Source organism: Diaphorina citri, unplaced genomic scaffold (assembly GCF_000475195.1).
Source record: "Diaphorina citri unplaced genomic scaffold, Diaci psyllid genome assembly version 1.1 scaffold4069, whole genome shotgun sequence".
NCBI lineage: Eukaryota > Metazoa > Arthropoda > Insecta > Hemiptera > Psyllidae > Diaphorina > Diaphorina citri.
The window spans coordinates 1-13,133 of NW_007381468.1; the positions used below are offsets into that span (position 1 = coordinate 1).

At 35.1% G+C, this 13,133-nt stretch overlaps 2 long non-coding RNA genes across 2 annotated transcripts; one reads left to right on the top strand and one right to left on the bottom strand.

Moving 5' to 3' along the window:
• Window positions 1-6,107: 6,107 nt before the first annotated feature.
• Window positions 6,108-8,181, top strand: LOC103520793. The gene is made up of 2 exons (XR_541956.2): window positions 6,108-6,462; window positions 7,866-8,181. It is a non-coding gene; the product is annotated as an uncharacterized LOC103520793 (long non-coding RNA).
• Window positions 8,182-9,087: 906 nt separating this feature from the next.
• On the bottom strand, window positions 9,088-9,979 carry LOC113472148. Its single transcript, XR_003394585.1, has 2 exons — window positions 9,850-9,979; window positions 9,088-9,700 (listed from the first exon to the last, which is right to left on the bottom strand). It is a non-coding gene; the product is annotated as an uncharacterized LOC113472148 (long non-coding RNA).
• Between the last annotated feature and the right edge of the window lie 3,154 nt (window positions 9,980-13,133).

Below are 13,133 nucleotides of genomic sequence, written 5' to 3' on the forward strand. Positions count from 1 at the left end.
TCAGTCGCGGAGAAACAAGATTGCATTTCTAAGTTGTCTAATATATAAAAATGAATATTTGTTAAAAAAAAAAGGAGAATGTGTGTTTGTTCGAACTTTATGCCTGGTCAAACCGCTCATCTGATTGCTATGAAACTTTGTCAACTTATTGGTTTGTTCGAACTTTATGCCTGGTCAAACCGCTCATCTGATTGCTATGAAACTTTGTCAACTTATGCTATTTTCCGGTTCGTTTTTGTTAAGCTACGCCGAGAAAGACCACTAAATGGATGAGTGACATGAACGGCCATGCCTTAAGGATTTCTGACTGGAGAATCTGGTGGATCTTGTCTTGGTGAACAGCTAGGCTGAGGAATAATAGGAACAGCAGGATCAGGAATAATCGGAACAGGATCAGGAACCTGAATAGGAGGAACAGAATCAAGAACCTGAGGATTATTCAGTCTTGGAATTTCGAAACTCTGAGTAGGCTCGAACGACACGGATTTCTTCTTCACCATAGTGGAATGTAACCTATATAAAAAAATCTGGTGTGAACATCACACAACTTTCTATTACATTTGCAGAATACGTAGGTATTCGAACCCGCAACTTCTCAACTGTAAGTCGGACAGTTCTAAAAGTTTCACCATTCGCAAGTGACTTATCTTGGGCGTGTGTTTATCATTTTCCATGGAGGGTTTGTCTCCTTGAAAGTTCCAAATAACCGGTTGGTCGACTGTGCCATAAAGAATCGAACGCAGAGAAATATAAATTATTCATGTACCGTCGCTGATTTTGAGGATTTTTTATAAACAAAAAACTTGGTAATTTCCACAGATCCTACGACGGGAAAATCGAATTTGTCCTTGATAATCCAACAATGAATTTTCCTCCAGCATATGTGGCCACATTACACACTGACCCATATTGCAGTACCTTTCCATTTGATAACCCTCGTAATTTGGCTAAGGTGAGATTGTGGAAATGAGTGCCAAAAAAATTAACGTTCAGACTCTAAATTGAATGAACATGAACATCACACAAATGATCGCAACGGAGATATTGTTCCATTTTACATTGAGAGAAATTAGCATCATGCATTGACGTAGTGTTTTTTTATCGCAGCATTATCAGATTAACAACTCGGACAAACTGATTTTAAATATGAAAAAAGACTTACACCTTCTACAGCTAATCCAAAAAAAAGCGCCTTATAGGTATTTGTGACCAATGGAAAAACATGAGTGCTTTAGGTGTATGTTTTTAAAAAAGCACCCTGTCCTTAGGGCATGCAACATTTAGGCCATGTGTGCCTCTTGTGTGAACCATAAAATATAACCCTGGAAATTTTTCAATAGGCTTGTTTAACTCTGTACTAATACTAACACTAGTTTTATCTGTCAAGACTAATCCTACCTCTGGTATTTTTCAAAGAATTTGAATTAAAAGCAAACCCATCACATAATTTGAACATTTTCAACCATCTACTTCAAAATGAACTTTTTTTTTGTAGTTGTTTAATTAACCCGGAAGGATTTTATCAACTTTTTTTTCTAACTAATACACATTCTATCAAGGATTAGTTCATCTTTTTTAAAACACAATAATCTCTCACAAGTTTTGACCATTCGGGTCACCACAGGAAAATCCTGTGTAAAATTATTAAAATGATGGAGTTGTAAGTACTCTCGTCTAACGAAAATCTCTCTTGCTTACGAGTGAACGCCGCAATCTCCTAATTATCAGAGCATATAATGTGGACCTCCGTTTATCTCACAGGGATTCAGAGAACATTAACGTAAATATAAGAAGGCACCACGTGGTCTACTACTGCTCTCATCTCTTACATAGAATCTAAAAATACGCGAGACATTTTACCATAACGTATAGTGATTTTACTTTCTATTACCTCTGTTTTTTCCTGTAATGAGGAAATATTGGATAGCTAAGCAAAATTTCGATCGCTCGATTTTTTTAGCCAAGTTTGGCAATATTGAATATACCGACTAGGAAAGCTTAGAAAGAGAAGACGACGGACACGTTATCGATATTCTGAAAGTTCCGAAGTAGAAAAAAAAAACCTTATAAAGGCTGAAAGGCTCATTCACATTAGGCTGACATGACGCGGCGAAATGTAAAATATCCTGTACTATACATCGAACGATTCAAAGGCTTACGTCGGGACATCCATTTTTTCTTGTTTGAAGGAAACGCCGTATAAGGCTCGAAACTGGTTGAAAATATTTTAAAGATATCTGCCAAAATATGATTGTATGAGTTTGAATAAACACTGGCGTTCCGAGTGTCTTGTGACTGGGAAAGAAAAATTATTTCAATCCATGTAGTCTTTTTAAATAAAAATTTCAATTTTCACGCCAGAAAATCACGAGATTTTCTCGGTACAAGACAAATAAGACTCATTTGGTTGCATAATTACTGTAACTCTTTTCAAATTTGCTCGCTGGGAGTGCTCATTAATTAATGACACATAAATAACCTGAGTGCAGGGGGGACAAATCCGTGTGTTTAAATTTAGTTTCAGCAGATGTGAGATTTGGTTGATAAGTTTGCTCCCCCCCTCCCCCAAAGATTGACCTATGCAACACATTTTGTTTATTTGCGGAAACAAGTTTTCATTGCCATTTTGACTTGGTGACACATCTGCTTTATGCACACGCTTTGCACCATCCTACCAAGTTCATCCGATTTACCAACGATGTCCCTTGAATGAAATTCTCTGTAAATAGTTCTGTTTAAGCTCAAAGTCACGAGTTACTTCTCGTGCTAACCACGGAGTTTTCCCTCCCCAGAATGAGAGCTTATTCATGAAAATTTTAAATACCTATGCATATATTTATTTGTTTCCCAAACAATCTGTGTTCTCACACAATGATTATAATCAAACCTCTCATTTTTTTTTCCAAGTACCTAGGTAGGTACTTTTTTTTTAAAAAAAAAAACAAATGTTGACTTAATATGTGCTAAATTTCAACTCTTGAGCGATTTTTTTCCCAGATTCCGAAACATACCACAAGCATTACACATTTTGAAATGTGGATCATTTGTTAAGTTTCCATGTACTCCTCAACTTCAAGTAATGATAACGATCCTATCAGTACTCTTTGACCATTGTATCAGCCTCCTAATTTTATTAAACACATTTTCTTCTCTTTTCCTCTAGGTATAATCACATATTAATCTTTACTGCAATATTTCCTTCCAAGTTCCTGTAGGTATACTATTTGGCGCTGCTCTCAAAACCTTAGTCCTCAAACCCAACTCGTCCTACAAACCTTCACCACTACCAATTTTTCTTTCGTTTTCTAGAAAGCAAACGCAAAATCTTCGACAATCAAAAAGAAAAGCACCACTTTGCGAGTCATAATCATAACTATAGTAACAATCACCATTACCACCACCATAGTTTCACTCCATCGTACGGGAGCAAGTACGACAGGGCGTCCTCAGACAAGTACGATAAATACGACAAGTATGATCGCACGCGAGTACCCAGATTCGTATTCCGAAATATCTTTTCGGACACCCCATTCTTTCGATTTTTCGGTACGCTGAGTTTATCTGCTTCTTTCTTCGGCGTTGTTTTCCGTGTGTCGTGTTTTATGTGTGTTTTTGAATCGTTTTTAGATCATTTAAAATAAAATGTTAAGTAAATCGGTCGACAGTTGCCTAGCTGTAAATATAGAGAACTACCTACTCGTACTTCCAACAGGATTTAAAGCCACATCTTTTGTGTTTGTTTTCTATAGATTTTTTAGCTTTGACTTCAACTTTGTCTGATTTTGGACCCAAGTACTTAAAGGCCATGTGCATCGGTCGACAGTTGCCTAGCTGTAAATATAGAGAACTACCTACTCGTACTTCCAACAGGATTTAAAGACACATCTTTTGTGTTTGTTTTCTATAGATTTTTTAGCTTTGACTTCAACTTTGTCTGATTTTGGACCCAAGTACTTAAAGGCCATGTGTATCAAATACAACATACTTACTATGTGGGGGGAGGGAGAATGCTTTTATGTGGGGGGGAGGGAGAATGCTTTTATTCATCATTGGGTTAGAATTGCCGACCCCACTTGAGTGGAAAAAGGTGATGAAGAAGGATATTAGATTGTTCCTTTTCGTATCTACCTATATGTTCAGTATTTTGTACTTGTATTTTCGCATTTTTTGCTTATTGTTCAATTAATTTGTCACCCACATCAATATTAGTAAGGACTAGCCAACAGCTATAAAGATTTATCCAACATCAGTGTGAATTTAACTTGACATTTCTCTATTAAAGTAACAAACAATTTTCTTCTGACACTATTTTAATATCTTATCTTATATTATAAAATCAAGATTTATCATATGTTTATGGTCTATTGTAGTGATCTTAAAAACCCCCAAATATAGCTGAATGAGCACGCCCACATCAATATTAGTAAGGACTAGATCTTTTCATTTATATTTGACAACAGCTATAAAGATTTATCCAACATCAGTGTGAATTTAACTTGACATTTCTCTATTAAAGTAACACAATTTTCTTCTGACACTATTTTAATATCTTATATTATAAAATCAAGATTTATCATATGTTTATGGTCTATTGTAGTGATCTTAAAACCCCCCAAATATAGCTGAATGAGCACCATATCTTATATTATAAAATCAAGATTTATCATATGTTTATGGTCTATTGTAGTGATCTTAAAAACCCCCAAATATAGCTGAATGAGCACCTACACGAAAACACTACGGATCTCCAATCTGTTGTTTTATTATTATTTTACTGTGTACATTTTTGTGTTGTAAAGTAATTTCCTCTGTATTATGTATCCAATTATTAAGTTTACCATTTAGTTTGATTTTTCATTAATAAATAACTCATCCTGCTGCACCTTGAAACAAAAAACGCGGAAGAAAGATAGTAAGACTCTGGTGGGTAAACTGTCATGTAAAGAGACCCTTTCTAAACGAGTGGTTATTTTTTTTAAAGGTATAAGCACCAATACATAGATTCGTCTGTACTAAAATAATATTCTAATATCCTTCTTCATCACCTTTTTCCACTCAAGTGGGGTCGGCAATTCTAACCCAATGATGAATAAAAGCATTCTCCCTCCCCCCCACATAAGAGTGGGGTCGGCAATTCTAACCCAATGATGAATAAAAGCATTCTCCCTCCCCCCACATAGTAAGTATGTTGTATTTGATGTACATTCTACCTAAAGTACCAGGGGAACACCATCTCATACTGAGGTTATTAACCGGGGTTAAAGTGACCGTATCATGTTCCCTACCGGCCAAAAAGTTTATTCAGCCAATCTACTTGGCAGAGCTAGTTCATCTTAGTACCTACTTTAATTATTAATTCATAGTTATGTCTTTATGGTTCATAATTTCATACATGTTCAATAGGTATTAGGAAATACAAAGAGCTCTTGTAACATACATGCAAGTAGTTGAAAAAAGCTTTCAGTAAGGAACTGAAAAAAGCTAAAGTAGACAGCAAAAACAGTTTGTGTTTTAGCCTCGGTGATCGAAGCCATACTTTATACACATTAATGTACAATACATGCTACCTTTTGAAACAAACTTCTGCTTAGAAATAACATAATCTTTTGGAAGATTTTGTACACGAAAAAGCTTTTTTGGTAACAAAGTTAATAACTTGCCGATGGTTCGAGCATTTTCATTGATGATTTGTTAGAAAACTTGAAACACGTAGAAAATAATATCAAGGATAAATTTACCAAACTTGAGAAAGTGAAAAGATCAAGGTAAGGAATATTAAAGCCTTGGTCATAAGCATCCTGTCACTACCTATCGTTCAAAAGTTCAAAACAAATATGCTACGCAGCGTGAATCGAGATCTCAGGAAATGAAAATATATAGGGAATTTGTCAAGAAATTCAGAAAGTTTACCTATTCAACTAACAGTAAGTTAGACAGCGACAATTCACATCAAATGTTATTTAGATATCGAAATCAAATTTTCGACAAATTAATTGAACAATAAGCAAAAAATGCGAAAATACAAGTACAAAATACTGAACATATAGGTAGATACGAAAAGGAACAAAACACTGGCCAGGCTTTACGTTTTGAATCGAAGTGACAGCATTCAAAAATCGTTTACAATATTACAATTACTTACACGGCACAATATCAGACGTTGTAGTGTTGTAGTAGAAATTTACGAGAAACAATAGGTACTGGAATTGGATTTTCACAGTAGTTAGTTTTCTGGTTGAAATTCTTTCTCCCCCGCCCTAAACCTCACTAAAATGTCCCTAAGGTGTGACAGGTGTGTTTGCCCATCACTCTTTGAGTTCCCAACGTTATTATCTTACTTACTCTGTACAAACATTTTCTCTTTTGGTTCTTTTCGTAGGTATACCGACCACTATTTTTATAATCTCTAATCCCTACACAATAAAATCATCTCTTCTCTCTATCATATATCGTCTCTTCTTAGTGAGTACTCAGTTTGGTGAAGAAGCTTTCTGCCACTTTACTCTTCAGTTTTATTTTCTACTAAAAACCTCTCGTATAAATGAGCTTTCTTTTCTAACAGTTTTCTTATGATGTTGCAATTTATAGCTGATTTTCTGTGGCCTGGCCAGTGTTTTGTTCCTTTCATATATCGTCTCTTCTTAGTGAGTACTCAGTTTGGTGCAGAAGCTTTCTGCCACTTTACTCTTCAGTTTTATTTTCTACTAAAAACCTCTCGTATAAATGAGCTTTCTTTTCTAACAGTTTTCTTAATTAGGGGTTTCATAGAGTTCGAAATTGTAACAACGGAGGTCTTACCATTCCGAAGTCAAGAGAACAGGTACAGGATGGGAGAAAGCTAGCTGGTCCTAGAACAAATCTTATCTGTTTAGGACAAAGTCCGCCCCGGGCGGGAATCGAACCCCCTCAGCCTAGCGCTTACAAGGCAGACTGGCACAATTAACTGCAATTTTTAAGCACAAAGCTGTAATAGCGAAAGAACTTTGAACACTTGAAACCGAACCCGGACTCCAATGTGTTAATACACTGTTGCCAATAGCATCGTGAGTATACCTACATTCAAATTCCAGATTCTAGAAACCTTATACCACCCCTACTTTCTCTCTCCCTCCTTCTCCTCTTGTTCTTGAACAAAACGGCCTAGCCAAACGCCAAACATTTCTCACTGTCGTCCATTTTGATTTCGATTTCTCTGGAGTACATTAGAGTTTGAAGCGTTTTTTATCTTTTAAATTATTAAAAAATTGAATATTTTCCATTTATTATGAGCCATTTTAACATATTTTATGTACTGATTGATCAACATAATGGGTAAGTTTTCTTTTAATATGTTAATCGGTTACCTTCATTGATGTTACTTTTAGTGAATACTTTTCCTTGTCCCCTTGTTTGAGTCCATAGTTTTCTTTTCTTCCCCATCGGCCATATTCACCATATTGCAAGCTCTTGTAACGACATTAATGGTTGTAATTTTTTATCCTAGTTTATCTCATTAATCCTTCAATATAGAGGTACTGCTTCCTTACCACTTATTTGGACTCCAAAATTCGCTTTGACGAAGGTATGGGCTAAGTACTCAAGTACCTATGTGAAATTTGCAAACTACCTACGTCAGTCTCTTGGCAAAGACTATTATGAGTATTATGTACTTGCCCATAAGAAGAGTTCATTGAAAGAAATCTTATAACTTAATTTTCAGGGATAATAATTATCTTTCTGGAGAATGCTTTTATTCATCATTGGGTTAGAATTGCCGACCCCACTTGAGTGGAAAAAGGTGATGAAGAAGGATATTAGAATATTATTTTAGTACAGACGAATCTATGTATTGGTGCTTACAAATTTCTCTTTCTTTTCTTTTTCAGAGTGAAAGAGAATGGCAATGAAACTGTGATGATCTATGAAGATGACGTTCTTAAATCCAAGACTGTAAATGGGGTACCCGATGCCATTGCTTACAGCAAGTAGACACCACCACCTCCTCATGTTCACAACAGATGTACCTACCTCACACTACATTCTTCAGTACTTGTTACTCTTATCTTGTCATTGACTGAACTAGGGATGGGGTCTTTTGGGTGTAGAGATGGTTTTATTTTGTTAGGTGCATTCTTATTGGTTTCGGAAAAGTGTTCTGTAGGTGCCTTGTTGAATTTTAAAGTTTCACTTACCATACCCACATCAATATTAGTAAGGACTAGCCAACAGCTATAAAGATTTATCCAACATCAGTGTGAATTTAACTTGACATTTCTCTATTAAAGTAACAAACAATTTTCTTCTGACACTATTTTAATATCTTATCTTATATTATAAAATCAAGATTTATCATATGTTTATGGTCTATTGTAGTGATCTTAAAACCCCCCAAATATAGCTGAATGAGCACCTACACGAAAACACTACGGATCTCCAATCTGTTGTTTTATTATTATTTTACTGTGTACATTTTTGTGTTGTAAAGTAATTTCCTCTGTATTATGTATCCAATTATTAAGTTTACCATTTAGTTTGATTTTTCATTAATAAATAACTCATCCTGCTGCACCTTGAAACAAAAACCGCGGAAGAAAGATAGTAAGACTCTGGTGGGTAAACTGTCATGTAAAGAGACCATTTCTAAACGAGTGGTTATTTTTTTAAAGGTATAACTTCATTTGGATCTTTTTTCCAGGAGACTGGAAAAAAGTTATCAAAAGGGCAAAAGATGAGGCACTGAAATTTTATATCTTTTGAAAAATATCTTCAAAATCCAGAAGGAGGGAATGCAAGTAAATACCTATAAGGCCTAATTACACTAGGTGGTAATTACACCAGCCTACTTTGCAATATTTTATTAATCAGTCAGAGAAAAGTACGTTTTCCTCCTGCAGAGAATGCTCTTATTGGTCAATAAAATATGAATATGACTCTCAATATACCAGACTTGTGTAATGTGTAAGTAGGCTTGTTATAAGGTTTTCTTGTACATACATACCTATATTTCACAGGGCTCCTCAGAGGACAGTATTATGAACACTACCTTCCTGTGCCATTGTGTACAATTTGGAGACGGTCTTATTTTTTTTATAATATTAATACCCACATCTCTTTCACTTAGACTGTGACATTAAAATCCTTAAACGATGTTGACATAGTAATACTAGAACTGCCAAATATTTTATTTTAAGTTTCATTCTTGATAAAGGCATTCGTTTTACTTAATACCTACTTATTTATTTACTTTTTCGTCAAGGTGGTCATTCACTAATTCCTAGTGTACTTCGGTTTTTCTTTAAGGCTAGATACAATAACAGTACTTTCTCTACTATTGATAGAGACCTCTTTATTGCCTATAAAAATCTTTTGACTGCCTTTAGAATTACCTACTTGTAGTTTTACAGTTCAAACCAGCATTTTTCTCTCTCCGTAGTGATGAAGATCACCCTTATTTTCATTTCTTAAAATTACTAGAATGATGAAAGTGGATGCATACATTTGCGTCTTTTTTTACGATGAGATTACTTTATGAAGACTGCTAACTTCTTACACTCACTATAATATACCAAAGGTAAAACAACCAAGAAAAAAAAGTCCAAGCTCTTTTAAATTGGAATGTTCTGGTTAGCTTTTCATGTATTTTGGAATGTTTTTGTGGGTCGTTTCGTACGTATTATACAGATTAAGAACAGCTACTACTTTCGCTACTCAAATTGCCCACCTTTACTATTTTTCATATTATATTAGGGTAGGTAATAGGTTAATTACTCTAAATTACATGTTGTAATGTAAATAGTTTTAACTTGTAATATTTATTGCATTCATTCAAGGAAAAGAACAGCTACTACTTTCGCTACTCAAATTGCCCACCTTTACCATTTTTCATATTTTATTAAATAGGGTAGGTAATAGGTTAAATACTCTAAATTACATGTTGTAATGTAAATAGTTTTAACTTGTAATATTTATTGCATTCATTCAAGGATGGCGTTCATGAACAGCTAGGCGTCAAAATGTAAGTTATTGGTGCTTGTAACTTTAAATATATTATCCAAACAGGATGAGGGTGTGGTTATGTACCAGGTTGAGATAGGCCATTCCCGTCCTTTCTTGGCATGTGGAAAATGATGTGGTAACTTAACACAGCCTTCATGATTGTGTAAAGTTGGTGGGAAATTCGAAATTTTGATTTCCCCCCCCCTCGTTTCTTGTACAATTTGGATTCTTTTTTTACTTTTTATCTCGAGTTCGCACGTTTATATTATACTTTTCATTTATATTAGATATTATAAACAAGCAAATTACAAAGCAAACAAAAATAAATTTTAAATAAGGCCGCCGGGACAGAGGGTTAGAAAAAAATACCTAACACTCCCATGTTAACCTTACTTAAGTTATGCAAAACTGTAGAAATAATGTCCTGTCTCAACTCGTCCCATCTCATCTCAACCCGGTACATAACCACAACCTGAAGGTGTGAGTAGACATGTCAAGATTAACATAAACATGTCCACTTGGTCTTGTGGAGTAGATAGTGTTCAATACTGCATGAAAACAAAAATGGGAACTTAAAATCAAGTATTTGTATCAAATCTTCACAACTTTCAGCTGTTAGCAGCCTTTTTCTTTTTATAGATTTTCAATAAAAAGATAAAATTAATTGAAATTCACACTTTTCATGTGTCTATCTCTTACAAGAGTGAATTTGGTGTTATTTGATAGAAAATACTGCGCCGAATCCAATGGTATAAGTACTTCTTTGATTCATTGACTTTAAAACAGATAGAAATAGAAAAAAATTGGAAGGAAACTTCATTGGCATGCCTACCATGCCACTGACCACAACTGGGTTTTTCAAGATGGCATGGTCAACATTCCATGGACCGTATCTAGGAGTTTTGATTTTTATTGTTGGACCTGATCTGGGGTTTTGAAGTTGGCATGGTAGAAATGCTTTGGCGTGGAAAAGGTTAAAATGTTTCAATTTACTCTTGTTACCTTCACTTACTTTTCCTGGCTTATCACTCTGGCAGGTACTCCATGTTGTTTGTGCAACAGGTAGCTACTGTCGAATTGTGACTTACCAGTATGGTAGTTAATTGAAGACTGACTGTTTCCAGTATCACACAGGCCGATCCCACAGCTACTAGCAAGCAACTTTACAACTTGGCGTTTAAGATTTTGCAATTGATTAGGTTAGGGGTTTCATAGAGTTCGAAATTGTAACAACGGAGATCTTACCATTCCGAAGTCAAGAGAACAGGTACCTACAGGATGGGAGAAAGCTAGCTGGTCCTAGAACAAATCTTATCTGTTTAGGACAAAGTCCGCCCCGGGCGGGAATCGAACCCCCTCAGCCTAGCGCTTACAAGGCAGACTGGCACACTTAACTGCAATTTTTAAGCACAAAGCTGTAATGGCGAAAGAACTTTGAACACTTGAAACCGAACCCGGACTCCAATGTGTTAATACACTGTTGCCAATAGCATCGTGAGTATACCTACATTCAAATTCCAGATTCTAGAAACCTTATACCACCCCTACTTTCTCTCTCCCTCCTTCTCCTCTTGTTCTTGAACAAAACGGCCTAGCCAAACGCCAAACATTTCTCACTGTCGTCCATTTTGATTTCGATTTCTCTGGAGTTCATTTGAGTTTAAAGCGTTTTTTATCTTTTAAATTATTAAAAAACAAAACGGCCTAGCCAAACGCCAACCATTTCTCACTGTCGTCCATTTTGATTTCGATTTCTCTGGAGTACATTTGAGTTTGAAGCGTTTTTTATCTTTTAAATTATTAAAAAATTGAATATTTTCCATTTATTATGAGCCATTTTAACATATTTTATGTACTGATTGATCAACATAATGGGTAAGTTTTCTTTTAATATGTTAATCGGTTACCTTCATTGATGTTACTTTTAGTGAATACTTTTCCTTGTCCCCTTGTTTGAGTCCATAGTTTTCTTTTCTTCCCCATCGGCCATATTCACCATATTGCAAGCTCTTGTAACGACATTAATGGTTGTAATTTTTTATGAGTTTTCTTTTAATATGTTAATCGGTTACCTTCATTGATGTTACTTTTAGTGAATATTTTAAATTTTTCCTTGTCCCCTTGTTTGAGTCCTTAGTTTTCTTTTCTTCCCCATCGGCCATATTCACCATATTGCAAGCTCTTGTAACGACATTAATGGTTGTAATTTTTTATCCTAGTTTATCTCATTAATCCTTCAATATAGAGGTACTGCTTCCTTACCACTTATTTGGACTCCAAAATTCGCTTTGACGAAGGTATGGGCTAAGTACTCAAGTACCTATGTGAAATTTGCAAACTACCTACGTCAGTCTCTTGGCAAAGACTATTATGAGTATTATGTACTTGCCCATAAGAAGAGTTCATTGAAAGAAATCTTATAACTTAATTTTCAGGGATAATAATTATCTTTCTCACTGGTCAGTCAGTCTCTTGGCAAAGACTATTATGTACTTGCCCATAAGAAGAGTTCATTGAAAGAAATCTTATAACTTAATTTTCAGGGATAATAATTATCTTTCTCACTGGTCAAATTTACTCTTGAAATCTTAAGAAAATGCAGTACTTGGTCAGAAGTAATGTCAATGGAAACTTGCTACCTTTTTAGCTGTCACAATTGAGCAGTGACCTGCTACTATAGGGTTAGGTTAAACGCAAAAAGGAGCTTTCACAATTTGAGCAAAGACCTGTGTTATAGGGGTAGGTTGAACACAAAAAAAAACTTTAATTTTCATTGTCATGGCTTCTGAAAAAAATTGATGCTGGTGTCAGTGTTTGTTGTTTCAATCATATTGAAAGTTTACCCTAGGTACCCCATTTCTTTAGCTATGATGTTAACCTTTGGCTGATCTATTGTGCTGATTGCCTATCTATTGTTTCAAGACGGAACTGAGCTAAAATCAAAACTGATTCAAATACTGGGTAGTGGGTATAGAAGGAAATTTTTAGCAAATAAATGCCTTTTATATTTACTATTGTAAATACCCCCTGTTTAATATTATTATTATTATTTTACAAACTTCCCTCATTAGGTGACAGTTGTTCAGCTATGATGTAAATTTCAATCTGATGCCTAGTGCTGATTTGTCATTTCATGTGTTTCAAGACGGAACTGAGCT